The sequence below is a fragment of the Balaenoptera acutorostrata genome, chromosome 15 (genome assembly GCF_949987535.1).
Source record: "Balaenoptera acutorostrata chromosome 15, mBalAcu1.1, whole genome shotgun sequence".
Classification (NCBI taxonomy): domain Eukaryota; kingdom Metazoa; phylum Chordata; class Mammalia; order Artiodactyla; family Balaenopteridae; genus Balaenoptera; species Balaenoptera acutorostrata.
Window position 1 is genome coordinate 70,274,028 of NC_080078.1, and position 12,721 is coordinate 70,286,748.

General features: G+C 41.8%; 1 long non-coding RNA gene across 2 annotated transcripts in view; it reads right to left on the reverse strand.

Moving 5' to 3' along the window:
- LOC103016951 (uncharacterized) overlaps positions 1-12,501 on the reverse strand; it is a 72,324-nt gene extending 59,823 nt beyond the window's left edge. For both annotated transcript variants that reach the window (XR_003624434.2, XR_452045.2), the window contains exon 1: positions 12,311-12,501. This is a non-coding gene — a long non-coding RNA (uncharacterized LOC103016951). The remainder of the gene's footprint in view (positions 1-12,310) is intronic.
- Positions 12,502-12,721: the final 220 nt, after the last annotated feature.

Below are 12,721 nucleotides of genomic sequence, written 5' to 3' on the forward strand. Positions count from 1 at the left end.
CCAAAACGCGGCTCTTAAGAAATCTGTGTTGACTTTCTGATTGACTGGGTTTCCCTTTGGGCAAAGAAACCAAAGTCATTATTTATTCATTACCTGATGCTATTCCTATGAAGTGTTGTTTCAAACCCGTTCCTCCAATATTCTCTTTGCTAACAGGACTTAAATACATGTAAATATAATATGCCGGCAGATTTATTTTTCTGATGTTATCTAACCAAATTATCCATTCTGACTTAGAGAGAGATTAGATCTAGGCTTTCATTGGAGCCTGTCTGTCTGTCTGTCAGACTGGTAGCATGTTTGCATTGTACCAGCCAAACCCTTCGCAAAGCCTGCCATTCCCAGAGGCAGCGTTCAATGTACTCAGGAATTTGATTGGGAGGCTCAGGGGGAGTGTGATAGAAGAGGGAATTACCCTTCCCAATTTTAGCAGAATTTTTGACAAGACATCAGATTTCCCACGAACATGTGAGTCCTCAGAATTAGAAATGGGATGCTGAGTATCTCCTTGCACGGATACACACGTGCACCGTCCCTTTGCTGCTGCCTCCAGGAGAAGGGAAAAGACGCAAACAGGCTGCAGAGAGTGTTCATCTAAGGACCACAGTGCAAGGCTGGTCCTCGACTTCTCTCACACCTGCAGGCTCCACAAACACAGAGGCTGCAGAGAAGCGACGGGAGAACATACAACCTGGAAGCCAGGTTCTTCCCTGCCTCCTTCTTGAGGACGTTCAACCACCTGGCACTTTGGAGATGCTTCTCATTAGGGCTGAAGGAGAAGCTGAAGGCAGGATTTAGATTGCTGAGCAGAGTATCAGAAATGTTCTTCCCCAAGGCAGCTTGGGCTGAGTCAGCTTTCAAGGCTCACCAGGAGGTACTTTGGGGAGATGCTGGGTGAGACCACCCTTGAAAGCTTTGGAAGTTCTGTGAGGTCCACAGTGCTGGCCTGCCTGCAAAACATGCTCCCTGCCCTTCTTCCTCGTCTGTGGCTGAGGCAAATAAATCCCTCCAATGGCTGCCACGTGGGGGTGACTCCACTCATGAACGATCATGCTACACTGAGGAATGAAGTCACTGGGTAAACTCAGCCCCACAGCGAGTATGCCCCAGGTTTAAACATTTCCCAAGTGCCTATTGTGAGCTCAGAGCAGTGCCAGGTGACTTCAGATGGAATCACCTATTATTTCTTTATCTTGTTTGATCTTGCCTTCAGTCTCTCATACATGTGCCGCAGGGAAGTTTCGTCTTAGTTCCAGAGCTAGGACCGGGGATACGGTGGTGGATGAAAACCAAGAGGGATAGCTCAAAATCCAATTAAAGAGACATGTATTCATCAGATCATCACATCCACAACTGTGCTCTTCCAAAGTGAGTTACCTGTTTGAAGGGAGAGGACCAGGGTCCTAGGCAAGTTCTGGGAAACATAGCATCGTGGTTAAGATTGGAGACGTCAGAGCCAGTCGGCGTGGGGACAGATCTCACTTCTGCCAATTTTGCTATAAGACCTTGGCCAAATTATTTGGTCTGTGCCTCATCTGTGAAATATGGCTAATAATAGCACCTGCATCAAGTAGTCTTTGTAGGATTAAGTGAGATCATATTTGTAAGACAGATGGAATTGTACAGAGGAAGGATGTAGCAAAGGAACACTCACTAAGGAGCCCTGAGAGGGGGAGACCATTATTCCCATCTAGCTGACGAGGAACGTGGAATCCATGGAGGTGATCTGACCACCCCCAATGCCACACACTCTGTGTCAGGGGCGGCTGAACCGGCTCCCCCCGAAATCCGGCCATCGGCTCCCTTTACCGTGCTGCCCACGGGCTTGGCAAAGGGACAAGCCAAGGAGGCCCAGCCTCAGGCATGGCTCGCCATCACCTCCACAGAAGCAGCCTCCCTATCATAACATATCTCTGTTTAAGAAACATAAACCACCCTTTGGCAGCTTCTCAAGTACAAGTCGGAGTCAGAAAAGAGCTCCCTCCCCTCACTCCACTTTCCAACCTGGACCACAAGACTCAACCTTATGGGGAAACACATGGGAGCTTACCCAACAGGTTTCCCCAACAGAATGGGCAGGCCCTGAGGAGCCCAAGCTGGGAGGGCCCTTCTCCTGGCTGCCAGTGCCCCCTCTGACCCAGTGCAGGCGGCCTCCCTCTCCTCCTGTCTGAACCTGCTGCCTGGGAGGGGCTGATGTCACTCATTCCTCCCACGTAGCTGCAGGCCAGCTCAGGCTCCCAGCAGCCATCACCCATCCCAGCCTTGCACAGGGCATGCCTCCTCCCTGCTGGCATCTGTCCAGCCGTGGCTGAGAGCCCAGCTTGGGAAAGGGATGGCCTGGCCCACTGGTGAGTGTCCTGGCCGTATAACCCGGCCCAAGCTTGACAAATAATATCTGTGCTTGTCTAGCCTGGCAGTGAGAGCCGGGCCAAAGGGCCAAGTTCCAAAGCTGGGTCTTCAAAGGACATAGGAGACTCTGGAAAGTAGATGACCACAGGCCACAAATCTCTACGGAGTTATTCTAAGAAGAAATCACACCCAGTTCCCAAACTGTGAGTGTAAATGGCTGCTCAGAAAACCATTAGCTGTGCCTACCCTTCCATTTCTAATTAGCAGCCTCCTTGCACCCCTGGACTATACTGAGGCCAGATCATGTTCACATTCTCTTAAGATGGAAACTAAGGCCATACCAAGAAATGCCCAAGGGCTCCTAAGGACAGCAAAGGTGGTGAGGAAGCAGGTGCTGGGCTCAGAACTGTCAGAACAAGTCAGAGGGCAATCAGATTTAGCACAAGAAAAAAAATAATAATATAAGAACAATAATAACAGCTGACATTTTATGCTAAACATTTTACCCCCTTGGCTCACTGAAACCTTAGAACCACTCAGGACAGTTGATCTTGATATTTTCCACTTTACAGATGAGGAAGCCTGAGTCTGATAGAGAATTGACTTCCCCAAGGCCTTTCAAATGAGAACAGCAGCCCTCAGGCAAACCTGACATGCTGAACTCCAGGGCAGACCCGCAATGAATAGTGGGGGCAGGCGTCTCCCTGCTCCTCCTTACGGACTGTAGGGTCATGGTTCTACAAACAACAGGAACTAACCTCTTTGCTTCTCTTACCCTCACCTAGATCTCTAAAGATCCAATGCCAGACATGTAAATTTGACACATCTTCCTTGGGTGCTTGAAACTGACCAAATATTGGTCATTGGCCAGGTAACAGGCAACATGGGAGTACTGGAGTCAGATGTGGGGATATTTCCCAGCCATGCTGCAGATGGGCCTTGGGAATGTTCAGAAACTTCTCTAAGCTGTAAGCTTCATATCTATAAACCAGGGGTAGTTCTTATTACATTGGTGGGCAGGGCAGGGGTGGGGACAAGGCAGAGTATACATCTGAAATGCAATAGTCAGGTAGATTGCAAACTCTATGAAGGCAGGAAGCAATTATACCTTGTTCCTGCTGTATTCATAGCATCTAGTCCTCCACCTGATACATACTTTGCTCAATAAATTTCTGTTGAAGGATACACATACAAGGATGTACAAATAAACATGTTGAGGGTTACGTGTACAGCCAGCAGGAAACAGTGCATATGACCATGGATGGGGCACAGCTAAACAAATGTGAGGACTTGCATGAAATAGACTGCTAGGTAGTCATTAAAAAGAGGGAGGCAGCTCTATATGTAATCATGTAGAAAGGTAAGCAGGGTATACAAATAGGCGGATTGCGGAACAATATGCATTTATGGTCACATTCTTGAAAATCCACTTGAGATTAAAATTTCAACAAGGATATGACACAGATGAACTTATCTACAAAACGGAAACAGACTTACAGACACAGAGAACAGACTTGTGGTTGCCAAGGGGGAGGAGGAGGGAGGAGGGATGGAGGGGGAGTTTGGGATTAACAGATGCAAACTATTATACATAGAATGGATAAACATCAAGGTCCTACTGTATAGCACAGGGAACTATATTTCATATCCTGAGATAAACCAAAATGGAAAAGCATATTAAAAAGAATGTATATAGGGAATTCCCTGGTGGTCCAGTGGTTAGGACTCCGTGCTTTCATTGCTGAGGGCACAAGTTCAACCCCTGGTTGGGGAACTAAGATCCCACAAGCTGCATGCCACAGGCAAAAAAAAAAAAAAAAAAAGGAATGTATATATATGTATATATGTATAACTGAATCACTTTGCTGTATAGCAGAAATTAACACAACATTGTAAATCAACTATACTTCAATAAAATAAACAATAATAATAATAAAATTTCAACAAGGCAGGGCAAGTGGAGAAGGAAATGTGGTTGCTAGTGTAGGAATATTTTCACTTTTTACCCTGTGCATTTTGCATTGCTTGATTTGTTCTGACAAGGAGCCTGAGACACTTTCCTTATGTAAAAGTGCAATAAAAATTATTCTTACATCTTAAATAAGTGAATAGAAGACCAAATAAACATTTTAAGTGCCATGCATAAAGTAGGTCCCATAAATGTTCATCCCCTTTCCTCCCGTGCCCCTAAAGAATATTTATCACACCCCTGCATCTCTGTGACTGGAATGAGACATGCAAAGATTTGCAAAGTCCTGCTAAAGTTGGTTTTGTCCCTTAGTGTGTGTGGCCCTGCAAAACCTGACAGCACCCAGCTTTCCACAGTTTTCTGGCTTGGTCTTAAAAGGGCACATGCATTGAAAGCACAGCCACTGGTTTGTCCCAAAGCAGAAACAGAAACTTGGATGCTATGGCCAAAGGTGAAGTCAAAGGTTTGGGTGGGCTCCTGGGGCATTTGTCTTAGAGAGAATTCTCTGAGGTTTTGGCCTGGCCTTGGTGCAAAGGAATATTCATTATTCCAAAACTCCTTACCAAAAAGGTATAACTCCAATTTGAGAAGTTGAAGGTCAAAGAGACAAGAAAAGAAGGGTAAAGTAGCAATGCAGGGGTGATTTCCTAAGTCACAGGTCAGAAGGCTAAGCTAACAGTCCCTCAGAAGGGCAGGGTTCCCCTACAACTAACATGGCCTCCTCCATTGACTACATTTGTGTATCTAATTAACAGACACTTGCACGACTTCCTTTGTCTTTGCTATCTAGACCAAACCATCTCCAAGCAGCCCCTGAATTTGGTAGAGGGGGGCATAGGGAACAGGAGTATAGGAGACAAACATTGAGGAGGTACCCAATATGTTTCTGGAACTGCACTAGCTATTTAGTGTAGAAGATCTCTTAAAACGTCAAAACATCCTGTGAGGTAGGTTAGATTACCCCCATTTACAGACGACTCAGAAAGGTTAAATGCATGTTACACAGGATGTAATGGTAAGACCAGGAAGGAAATTTGGGTTTGTCTTTCTCCAAAGCCCATCCCCACCCAACACAACACACCCAACATGACCCACACACACACACAAACACACACACACACACACACACCCCTCTTCTCCTCACTAACTACTTACCCAACCAGAACAGGTTGTAATGGGTGATGTTTTACTCCCAATGTTTTATACCCTCTGAGAAAAAAAAAAAAAAATTGTCAGGGAAGAAATGTCACACTGTCATTCATCATGTTCCATACGAAAGTCTTAGAAAATATCTTTCATATTGTTTTTGGACTCACTTAGATGTTCATAATCCTAATCTCCTTATACCAATAGTCAGGTGCTGTCTGACATTCTGTACAGGGTGCTGAGCCAGGCATTGACAGGGGAGCAAGTCCCTAATCTCTGTTCCTCCCCCAGAGCTGACAGCCTGGTAGGCGACTGTGGCAAAATTACAGCAGCAACCATCCTTCCTTTTGCTTCTTCTTAGGTGCTGTCAGAGCTTTAAAGTCCCTAACAGAGCATCAGCTCAAAGACCTCAAACTACAAATGAAGAAACTACAGAGAGAAAGGAAGCCCTTTTTTAACATCACACAGCAAGTCAGTGGAAGATTCTGGAATAATTTGTCCTCCATGGCTCCCTGACTCTGCATAGCTGATGTCTGCAAGCCTATTGTGTGTGCATTTTAACAGCTTTTGTTGAAATATAATTTACATAACATTGAATTCACTTGTTTTAAGTGTACAGTTCAATCACCTTTTGTATATTTACAAAGTAGTACAATTATTGCCATCTAATTTTAGAACTTTTCCATCACCCCAAAATAGAAAGCTTGAGCTGGTTTGCAGTCACTCATCATTCCTACCCCAGCCCCAGACAATTACTAGTCTACTTTCTGTCTGATTTGCCTTTTCTGGACATTTCATATATGTGGACTCATACAATATGTCTTATGTGTCTGGTTTCCTTCACTTAGCCTGACATTTTGAGGTTCATTCCCATTGCTGTATGTATTCATACGCCAGTCATTTTTATTAGCAAATAGTATCCCATTACATGAATGGCCACCTGTTATTATCTATTCACCAGTTAATGTATATTTGGGTTGTTTTCACTTTGGGCCTATTGTATTTTAACACACAGCCCAACCCCACATGACTGGTGATGGCTGTCACGTAGATTAAAGACCTTGCACTACATCTAGACTCAGTTGAAGGAGTGCCCTTAAAAATTAGTGATGTCTGCCCATGGTCAGGGAGCAGAAAATTGAGGCATGCACGCAAAGTATGATTACATCATTTCCAAAGGGGTGTCTTCTAGTTCTAAAAGGGATAGTCACATTTCTCCCATAAAAAGAGTTAAAAGAAGGCAAAACGTTGTAACTAGGAAGAATCGCTTCATTTTTTGGTGAAGAACATACCTTGTAGGGTACAGTTTATTATTAAACAATCAGTGGTTGGGACATCTTTAGCATATTTTTCCAGCAAGGCAATGGAGTCACTCTGTCATGACTTCTTCAGGCCAACTCCTTACCAGGCTCAGGATTGGCATCATTTATGTGGCCAAGGATTGGTGAACGCAGCCACAGTTATGGCCCCAAGTGGCTGATGAGTTATCATTCCTGGTGATCATATCTACAGCCAAAATTTTTTTTGTTGTTGAGTAAAAGTCGGAAGGGTAGTTCTTTACTTTCCTCTTGGGAGTGGAAGAGTAGACTTAACTCCTTCAAAACTCAGTGGGCTTGTTGTTGTCTTTGTATTGTTGGCCATGAGAAAAGAGATGGGAATTTGAGTTGGACTGATGGAAGAATGTAGAAATTGTGGTTTATGTGAATATGCCCCAAGCAAAGAACCTGGTGTTACTTTAGGAGAATGTAAAGAAAACATCGTTGATGTCAGGGGGAAAATGGGAGGAAAAAGCAAAGTATTAGAGAAGGATGAAGAAGAAGAGAAGGCAGAAATTTATAACGAAGAGTAAAATAAATCATAAATGTTAAACTAGTGTTTTGTTAGCCAAACGCAGGCCACAACCATCTTTCTACTGTTTGAGACTGTTTTTCAAAAGGAAATGAATTAGTTCGAACACTTAAAAATCAGGAAACTTTGTATCACTTTCTGAATTTCCTATTTGTTAAAAAAAAAAAAAAAGAAAGGAAGGAAGGAAGAAAGAGAGAGAAAGGAAAGAAAGAAGGAAGGAAGGAGGGAGGGACAGAGGGAGGGAGGAGGGAGGGAGGGAGGGAGGGAAGGGAGGAAGGAAGGAAGGAAGGAAGGAGGGAAGGAAGGAAGGAAAGAAGGAAAGAAGGAAGGAAGGAGGGAAAGAGGGAAGGAAGGATGGAAGGAAGGAATGAAGGAAGGAAGGAAGGGAGGGTGGAAGGAAAGAAGTCTGGCAAACATTTGTTAGAGCAGAATAATGACTGCTCCGAGGATGGGGCATGTATGCTCCAGTTTGCCACAGTCCCCACCATACCCTATTGCTTATATTCAGCTGTTTCACAGGTTTGTGACACCCTTTGTGCCTGCAACACCTTAGATAACTATGTTTATATTGGCTCAATCATCCCAGACATCCTTCTGGGCCCCTGTGTTATATCCGATCTTTCAGAGAATGAAATGAAATTCATAGAAATTAAACAACTTGCCCAAGTTCACCATCAGTAAGAGTCAAAGCTATTTCTTATCTCAACAGAGCTACTGCTTTTTCCAGTATATCATACTTTGACAAGCAGAGAAAAGAATTGATTAAACATAAAGCGAAGAATGGAGCAAAACTGAAGGAAAAAACTGGAGCAGAGGGAGTTTTTAAAAGAACAATTTAATTAATTAATTGAAAACAAAGCTATAGCATGGACTTACGCAATGGGGGGGCCAAACACAAGCCTGGATGGACACACACATTCCTTGCCCACTTCTCTAGAAACAAGTCCAGGCCTCCCAGACAGAAAATACTTCTTTTCTTGACTCCTAAAGACAGCTCTGAAAAAGCATTTGGGAGCTGGCTTAGGAATAAAATAACTTGTTCGAATTAGCAAACATTTTCCAAATATTTCTTAAAGAAAGAGTTTCCTACGTATGATTCCCAAACCTCACTGAGTTAGCAAGTTCTCCAGGTGGCTCCAGAAATTCAGCTTAGGCCACGGTTACTATCTGGTGGTATAACCCATCTCTAAATTAGTCTCTGAGACAGACCCCCAGCGCTGTCAGCTGTCAGAGTTTATTGGGGCAGCTTAAGACCCTGTTGCCCACTTATTGGCCTCTGCCAGAGAACCTGAGGTCTCCCCGAGGGTCACCACATGTACAGAAATAGAGGAGAACAGAGAAAACAAGCATTTCTTTTTGCAACTTTGAGATCTATTTCTGGGGTTGAACAGAAGCCATTAAAACATTCCCATGACTCTGTGCCAAGCCCCCAAATTACTAATGAGAGACGTGCTGGCTCAAAAGGAGTCACTGCTGGCAAATAGCCCTTCAGTATCTTGTTAATGGTAATAATCCCGAGCCTTTCATTGAAAGATCTCAAAGCACAGGGCAAGACTTAATTGACTCCCCCCTCAACTCTGTCCCTGAAAAAGGTAATTATAATTCTATCCCTCAGACAGTTTACACAGGAGTTAAATGAGCCACGGAGGTTGAATGACTTATCCTTGTTTCTATTCTAAGTTGAAAGGAAAAGTCTAAATAATGTCATAAGTTGGGGTGAACTCAGCTGTACTAGTTGGAACCAGTAGGAGAGTTGAAGCAGACAAACTGAGAACCTGGGGAGGCTAACATGATTACAGATGCCTCTGACGAGTAGCCACAGGACAAGCACCACGTACAAAGGTGCTGACCTGAACTGAGTTTACCTATAGGATGTTATCCATAACTGCCCAGTCCAGGTTAGAAGGAGGGAGTCAGAACCAGAGTCCTGGAAGGGAGAGACCCTCAATATTGTGTGTACAGATTCCAAAGTGAGAGCCCTTGCTCAGTAGCTTAGAGAAAAATAAGAGTTTATCTCACTGGCAGAGTAGTGTGGCAAGAGCTAGAAGTGTACCTGGTCCCCAGATAGATGAGGGGTTCATCCTAGTGGAGGACCTGAATGCCAGGCATGGCATGCGAGACAGTTACCTGAATCTAGAACCTAAGCCACTATGGAAATAGTCATCACTGACCTCACAAACCTGTTTCTCCTCCTGTAAATCCCCATCTCAATAAATGGGACCTCTCCTCACTCACGTGCCACAACCAAGGTACAAGGATTCATCTTCTCCATCACCTTTTATATATGATCCCCACATTCTAATAACACAATATATCTTCCAAATCAGTATTCTTATCACCATTCCCACCTGCTTTGACTTATTTGAGACCCCATGATATCTCCCCTGGATTATTTTAACAACCTCCTAGCTGTTTCTGTTGCTTTTACACTTCTGTTTTACACTTTTACACTTCTGTTTCCCCAAGCCAAGCAACTCTTTATAATACTGTTCACAGAATATTCCTGAAACACAAATATAGTCATGGTACTTATAACCGCCTGCCCCTCCCCCCACCAGTTAAACCCTTCAACTTTCCTTCCACAGGGAAAAGTGCAAAACAGAACTGCCAACCTGGAATTCCATAGCAACAAAATTATATTTTAAAAATAAAGATGAATTAATGTTTCAGATAAATAAATTGCTGAAGCAATTTATCACCAGCAGAACTTCAGAACAATAAATGTTAAAAGTTCTTCAGATAAAAGGAAAATGCTAACAGATGAAAACTTGGATCTACACAATAAGAACGAAAAGCATTAGAAATGGTATACATTTGAGTAAATATAAAACTCTTTTTTCTCACTTTTAATTTCTTTAAAAGATATATATTTAAAGTAAAAATAATGTTATTTATAACATATGCATAAATAAAAAGTGAATGAAAACAAAAATGGGAGGGGATAAATGGAAGTATATGGTTGTAAGATTCTTACATTATTCATTAAATTATTTATGATATTATTTAAAGGTAAAATGAGATACATTAAAGATGTGTATTGTATTCCCTAGAGCAGTTACTAAAAATAAAAATAAGGAATAGCTAATAAGCCAATAGTGGAAATAGTATGGCACTGATAATTAACACCAAAGCAGGCAGAAAACAGAAAAAATAAAGAACAGATAGATAGGTTTAAAATTATTTAAAATTATTTTTTATCTGTTCTCTGCCAGAAACAAAAAAAAAAAGAGGAAAACTGTAGATTTAAAAATAAAAAACAAAGAGGAAAACTGTAGATTTAAACTTATCACACCAATAATTACATTAAAGTTCATTCACCTTGACACTCCAATGGAAGACAGATTGTGGGAGGGGGTAGAAAAACAATAACCAAGTGTATGACAATAGGACAACACCCACTTTAAATATAAAGTCATAGACAGGTAAGGGAATGAAAACTTATGTACCATGCAAACACTGGACAATAAGCTAAAATGTCTGTATTTATATTATACAACATAGATTTCAGCATAAGCAATATTATCAGGGATAAAGTGGGACATTTCGTAATGAAAAACTGGTGAGTATATCCAGAAAACATAGCACTTTCTAAAATTATACACAACTTTAAATCTTTAAGGAAAGTTTACCAAAATATGTGCAAGACCTCTAAACCTAAAACCACAGTGCAATGCTCAGAGATATTACAGAAGACCTAAATAAAATGAGAGATATGCCATGTTCATGGATTGGAACACTCAGTGTTGCTATGATAATTCTCCCAAAAATGATCTATAGATTCAGCACTATCTCAATCAAAACCTCCAGAGACCATCTGTGTAGAAAATGACACACTGTACACTAAAAATGGGTGAATTTTATGTTTGTAAGTCAGACTCCTATAATTATACACCAATCAAATAATTTTGATTTTTAAAAAGATACAACAACAGCAATAAAGGTAAAACTCACCGGGAAGTTAAAATAACCCCTGTGTGAAGGAAAGAACGAGGTCAGAAATAACATTGTGAATTTAAGCTTTTACCCAAGATAAACTAAACTTTAAAATGGAAATGGCGAATTACTTTAGGTTAGCAAGATTAAGTTCCCTGCCAAGTGGAAACAGAGGCTAAAGAGCTAAACTAGTTTCAGTAATAATGAAATAAATAAAGTTACATTTTTGCACGTCTGAGTATTCTGCCTATGAAAATTCATACCTTATCCCTTGTTAACAAGAAGAGATCTATGCCTCACACTTGAGGCATGAAGATCACTATGTTCTTGGAAGACCAGGTCCCCAGGAAGGTTACTTGTGTGGCAATGTGAAGAACTGGCACTTGGTGGCAGGATTAAATTCTAATATAGAATATCACAGTGTTTGAAAGGACGTAAAAAATTATTTGTGCCTCTGAACTACACAAAGTTTCTGGCAGAGAACATTTTAGCTTCTAGTAAAATAGGACTTCACTGCTTTGAATGGAAACCCATTCCATTATCAGCATGTTTTCTTAAGATTCCCCCTCAACTTGTAGTGTTGAGAAATAAACATATAAATCAAAACTTGGTCTGTCCTAGGCCAAACACAGGGACTTTCACCTTCCTTAGTCTTGACACTACTTATAGTTGATTTTGCCTGGATTTTATGAGCAGTTTTAGAAGTTGAGTTGCCATGTATGAAATTAGATATCTCTTGCACCAAGGTAGGTAAAACAGACGACACTAACATAAAAGCAGAAATGTGTATTTCTAGTCATGAATTCAAGGCGTTCACTTTTATCTATTTTTCTTGACCGACACAGTCTTATTTTAAATGTGAATTCTGTTACACATCTTAGCAATACCTGATTGTTTTATTGAACACTTAATGATATTCACCTTGTACCTTTGAAAGAATACTAGCAGAAAAACATGAAAACATTACTTGAAAGCAAGAGGAACACTTTGAGGTGGCTAGAGAACAATACACAACCACACAATAAGTATTCTTAGGATGCTGACATAAGAAGGATTATGAGTTACCTGAGCAAATAGGCAAGGATTCCTGGAGGAAAAAACATCACAGGAGATTACTTCAGTAGCTGCTTCATCCAGAATTTGAGCAATGCTTTCTTATCTTGAATCTTCAGGATCAAAACACAGCTTCCAATCTAGCTCTACATGCATCTCAGAAGGAAGATGATAGGAAAGAGGTGATCTTTGGTAACACAATGAAGCTGCTTGACTTGGCACTGATGGAGCTACTTTCAAGATGTCTCACTCATATGGCTGGCAAGTTGATGATGACTGCTGGCTGGGAACTCAGCCCAGTCTCTGGGTCAGTGGGCATTGGTTTCTCTCCATGAGAACCTCTCCACAGACACTTGAGCTTCCTACCAATATGGTGGCTGGGTTCCAAGAGCTGGAATCCCTCAAAGAGCAAAGTGAATGGCG